Here is a 6372-nt window from a genome sequence, read left to right on the forward strand (position 1 = left end):
CTATTGACATATTTTAAAGCGGTGCAGGTAGGGGTGTGAATGGAACAGTTTGGGTCGGTTATTGGTGAAAACCATAACCAAACCAACTTAGTCGGTTTTTAAATTTCTAAAACCAAACCAAACAAAAAAAAAAAAACCATCGGTTTAGTTCTTGTCGGTTTAGTTTGGTTAGGTTCGATTTTTTCGGTTTATAACTTTAACTAATGATAAAAGTTGAAAAATTATAAAAACAAATCGAATATAACATATGAGATGTCAACCGAGTGTTGTATCTCAACCTTGAAACTAAGATGTCAACTGAGTGTTATACTTTGGTAAAACCATGAACAACGCCATATGAACGCTTCTAAAAAAATATTTAAAAATTAAATTTAACAGAATGATATAATAAACCCCCTAAAACGTGAACACATAAACTTGTTGCTCAAGAAGGTTCAAAAAGAAAATTAAAATTAGTGACTGTTTATAGTCTAATGAATCTCAGCCGTAAATTTCAATATACAACAAGATATTATTTTCACAATTAGTATCATTTGTCATTCAAAGTGAAAAATTCATGTAGAATCTCACAAGCTACTGTCAACTGGACGAAGACAAATGACTGAATGTATTACGACTAAAGTTAAATTATGATCAAAATATAAAATGTAACAAATATTTATATTGTATTTACCAATAATATATAAATAATTATATATATATATATATATAAATATATATACATATATATCGGTTCGGTTTGGTTATTTTGTCGGTTATTTTAGAGTAAAACCAAACCAAACCAAAATTAGTATCGGTTTTTTAAAATTCAAAATCAAACCAAATCAAACTTAACCAAATATAAGCTTTTTTAATCGATTTGTTTTGGATAGCGGTTCAGTTTCGTTAAAAATCAAACCGTGAACACCCCTAGGTGCGGGTCTAGACATAGAGCGGATAATATCACTAGTGGGCACTGGGCAGGGCTGGGTTGTTCTATTTTATAATATCATAGTTTGAATATAATAAATTTAATGTTTGAAAAATGCATTGAGTGATAAATAGTATTAAATAACAAGGATAAAATTGGTAGAAAAGAATAAATTATTCATTAAGTTTTCAAACTGAACAAGTATTGTTGGACATCTATTTTTAATGTAGTGGATTGATATTGTTGGACGGCCTTCGTTCGGCAATATTTGTTCGTGTTACTAAAAATAGTTGTCCAATAATACTTATCGTGTTTGAAAAATCAATGTATAATTTACTTATTTCTAACCATTTTGCCCTTAGATTTAATTATATTCATTACGCGATACATTTTTCAAACCATTAAATTATTTATATTCAAAGAATGACATGATAAAATTACACATATTATTTATTACTTCCTCCATTTCATTTTATCTGTCCCAAATTTCCTAATTTGATGTCTTTTTTTACTTATCAAGACAAGACAATTTTTTTCCCCATTATACCTTTAGCGTAATTGATTACTCCTTGTTATTAGCATTCTTGAAAAATGTTGCAAAGAGGAGTACCATTAAAAATACACCATTAAGAATATAAATGGTGGTTTGGTATTAGTCATCCATCAATATTGGAACTAACAACAAGACACAATTAAGAAGGGTAAAATGGTAAAATTACATTACCGATTATTATTTTCTTAATAGTTATGTCATCCCAATTTAAGACGGGTAAAATGGGACGAAGGGAGTATTTTTAACATGATAAAATTACACAGATTTTTGTGGCGCTAAAATATTAACTGTCACTCTTTAATTTACATCACTGTTTTTTGTCTAACTATTCCCTTTCCTCCGTCCAATAATAGTTATTCACTGTTAAATTTGACACAGAGATTAAGAAAGAATAAATAATATAGAGTAATTTTATTATATCACCCTTTGAATATGCTTTTTATGTATCAATTTATGTGAGTAGTTTGACTCGATACAGAATTTAAGAAAGAAAGAAAGAATTTCGAAATTTATGTTCTAAAATAAATCATAGGTATTTTTCAGTCAACTACTCCCTCCGTCCATATATTAATTTCAAGGGTAAAATAGGATAACAAAGTTGTCTTTTTTTTTAATATGTCAAAAACAACAAGTAAAAGTAAAAATTCAATTAGTAAATAAGTGAGAAATAAAACCTAAAGGAACAATAAATACTATCTTCATTCACTTTTACTTGTTATATTGTGACCTGACACATTCATTAAAAAAATAATTATTGATAAGTTTATTTTATCATACGCCCATACAGGTTATTCTTTTGAAACGGAGAAAGTAGTAAATTAGACAAATAAAAGTGAATAGCGGATATTGAAGTGTGTGATCATCTCATCTAAAAGCTTAATTCTGTTAGAGAGAGTACACATTTATTATTTAATTATATTCTTAACATGCTCCTATTATTCTTAACACGCCCGCGAACCCTTTTTTTATGACTCAAGCATGTGAAAATTCGTTTTAATAGTGAATGACGGTGAGATTCAATACTAGGACCTCTATTTGCTCTGATACTATATTAAAGTGTGTAATCAATTTATCTAAAAATTTAAACTGTTAGAAAAAATACACTTTAATTATTTAATTGTATTTTCAATGAAGAAGATATAGGTTGTGGAGTGTATATAATAAAGAGTAAATGCATTATTTCCATCCTAAACTATAAACGAAATTGTTGAGACACACCCTAACTTACAGTGGGTCCTATTATCCCTCCCCCGAATTAATTAAATCGTATTTTTTGTAACCTTAAGTGCCTACGTGAACCTTCAGTATGTTGATTCATGCAGTGTGCCACATAGGCCTTAAGGTTATCAAAAATAGGATTTTAATTAGTCCAGAGGGTAATAAGACCCCCTTTAAATTGGAATGTGTATCAACAATTTTGTTTATAGTTCAGGGTGAAAATAGTGTATTTTCTCTATAATAAATTAATTACAATTGGAATAGTTGTTGGTAGTGTTAATACAATGCATTTTCCTAAAATTAGCAAAAGTAAACAAACAAATTCCACTCCAAAAACGTGTAAAAGATTGTGTCTTAATTCCTTTGACCTCCAAAAATATGGGAGAATTCAGTATTAATACACATTGTATTTTTATTTTATTTAAAGTCAAATCTTTACTAAACATTATGGCCGGTATGTATTATTCCACTTTAGAGTAAAAATTATTAGTATTTGATATAGCTGCAATAATATTTATTATATTTTTACTTGGACGGATATAAAAATTAAATACCATATAATTTGTTCAAATGAACCGACCATAATACCCCAAGGTTAATGTAGGGGCCATTTGATTTATTTTTTGGTAGTTCGATGCATTAAAGTTTTCGGTATGTACAGAGTCCGGAAAAGGGCCCCATCACAAGGGTATATTGTGTGCTCGGCGGAGTATGCATCGATCGGGTCGGTTCGATTTTGTGCATTATCGATTCGGTTTGTCAATTTTCGGTTTTGTAAAGACGCTAAACTGATAATCGAACCAATAATATATTCGTTACTAGTTTTTGTTAATCGTTTTTTAGTCTTTATCAGTTTGATTTATCGATTGAATTGATTTTTTCACATCCCTATTATGCGCAGTTTTACCTTGTATTTCTTCCACAACGTCGTATGCTATACGTTTTTGGAAATCACTTAAAACATAAATACTAGCCAACAAGGGTTGTGGTCGAGTGGTAGTACTCCTTCATCAGTAACCAGATCAGGTCTCGGGTTCGAGCTTCCTGTGAGATTTCTCAGCGCAAATTCGAATTTAAAACGGGCTCCAATGCAAGTACTTAACACCGGAAGGGTAACCAAAAAAAAAAAAGAATAATGAGATCATTATATCGTCATGTCTAGTATATATTTTAGAATAATTACATGCTATTTTCCATCGAAATATTAACTGATAATCATAAAAAAAGAAACTATCTTCAATAAAAGGTCATATAATACTGATAATGTAAATAATATAATTATATCACTGGTAATATATATAACTTAAATCATCGAAAGAAATAATGTCGGTATATAAACTTCAGATATTTTGTATGAATGAATGAATTTCACTTATTCACGCCTCGAAAAACCTGCTTCAAGTTCTCTATTAACCCAGATTTGCATTCTATAAAACATGTTAAAAGACGAATACGCTTTCTATCGCTATTTTTACTTAAACCTGAGATATCTGATTAACCGTAAAATATAATGTACGTATAGCATGTGCATGGCGTGCTGCATGTTAATTTAAGTTATAATAAAGATTTATACTTTCGGTTTCTACTATCTATTCAATAAAGTTCCTTTCATACTTTTTTGGTCAAAAAGTCCTTCAATAGCATTTAAAATATATTGAAATAATAATAATATGTCCAATAAATCAATCCTAATTTTAGACCTCTCAATTCATTATAAATACACAATCATTTTCTCATACATTTTCTCATCATATATCTCTCAAATATTTTGCTATATCACCGTTTATATTTTATAATATAACATTGCTAAATCGTTCGCAGCTGGCGTATTTTTATTTTTGATAATCTGTTGCTAAATAAAATTAGTGATGAATTTGATTGTTGCAAAATGAATATGAGAATACAAAGAAGCCCTATTGTATTAGCAATATTTGTGATTATTATTTCAATCATCAAACAAAATGAAGCAATTAGAATTAATCTTCTTGATGATCAAAAAGGAGGGGTAGTTTGGGAAAAAAAATGTAAATACGTTGTTGTTGTTATCATCTCTCCAATGGGGTCGAGTCTCACCGCCATCACCTAATCCTACCACTAATGCGAGCCCTGGCGGCAACGGTAAGACGACGCCAAGCGTGATCGGTCAGAATACAGTTATTTCTCTTGATCCTCTTCCTCCGCCTTCGCCTCCCCGTAAAGTTAAGGGTCTATGAAATTGGGGTAATTTGGACAACAAATGTAAATATGTTGTTGTTATTATCGTCTCTCCAATAGGGTCGAGTCTTACCGCCATCACCTAATCCTGCCACCAATGCAAGCCCTGGCGACAACGGTAAGATGACGCCAAACATAATCGATCAGAAAACAGTTATTTCTCCTCATCCTCATCCTCATCCTCGTAAATTGGACCACCAACTTGAAGTGGATGTGACTATAAATAGAAAATAAGTCTAACAATTGAGAATCAATGGCACTATTGACATTTCCACCAAGAATTTTGACAATTTATATATATTTATGGTACTTTAACTAAGGTATCATAATATTTTTATTTTTATTTTTATATTAATTTATATACGCTGATGGTGTTATAGGTGTATTTCGAAGTTTCTCAGACTATAATAAAAGAACTGAATTTTTCTTATTTATTTTATATATAGTTTTTCATTATATTTTCGTTATTTTAATATTTTTTTATATAATGAGCATAATGTGGATTCACCACCTACTATTTGTTGCAATTTTAATACATTCTTATGTATATAAATTTATACTCCATATTAAAGTATTGAGCTAAAATAAATCTAATATAATATATAAAGCTGCATTCGCCTCTAATACTGTAAGAGATAACTGCATGTTTGTTAAAAAAAAATAATTATCTCAAAGTAATTGACATGTTTAAATAATCAAGAGATCATTGGATATATTTTTCTAACTTTACTCTTTGTAATTTAATGAAAGAGTAATTAACTCCAATAGGTAATTATTAGAATTGTGACCCGATTTTTGTTGATCTGGCCCTGAAAGTTTCGTGGTGCGACCTATGTTTGTGATTTTTTGTGGGATCAGTGGTGGTTTCTGGGATCGGGCCTGGAGCCCACCACTGATCCTGTTGGGGTGCGGGGTGAAGTCCCCACGGTATGGACCTTTATGTTTTTGGGCCTAGGACCTATTTGTACACACGTATTATATAAGTGCATTTGGTGGGTCGTTTTGGACGTAACAAAATTATGTCATTGAGACTACGTCTCCTACATTGTACTCCTCTCCATTATAGTGAAAATCCTCTTCCTCTACCTGTGGTTTTTTCCGCAAGCATTTTCATGAAAATCTGTGTGTTTCTTGTTTTTCCTTTTGCTTGTGATTTGCTTATTTTCTGCCCGATCATAATAGTAATGACAATAGTTAATGTAAGTTTAATAGGGTCATATTAGTCAATTAACATCTCTTATTAATTTCTTCTTAATAGTTCTGCAAAAGACAAACATGTCAAGTAATATGAGACGGAAGGAATATTATATAGTAGATCAAGTACCAACCAAGGTTAAAATAATTAAAACACCCCTCCTAATTAATATTCTCGAGAGAGGTGAAAAAAAAAATCACGACAAATAATTTGAGACAGAGGGAGCTACAGATCATAAATAACCTTATCGAGCTTTGAAAATGAAGAAATTCTTGATAACAA

This window comes from Capsicum annuum, chromosome 6, assembly GCF_002878395.1.
Source record: "Capsicum annuum cultivar UCD-10X-F1 chromosome 6, UCD10Xv1.1, whole genome shotgun sequence".
NCBI classification, from domain to species: domain Eukaryota; kingdom Viridiplantae; phylum Streptophyta; class Magnoliopsida; order Solanales; family Solanaceae; genus Capsicum; species Capsicum annuum.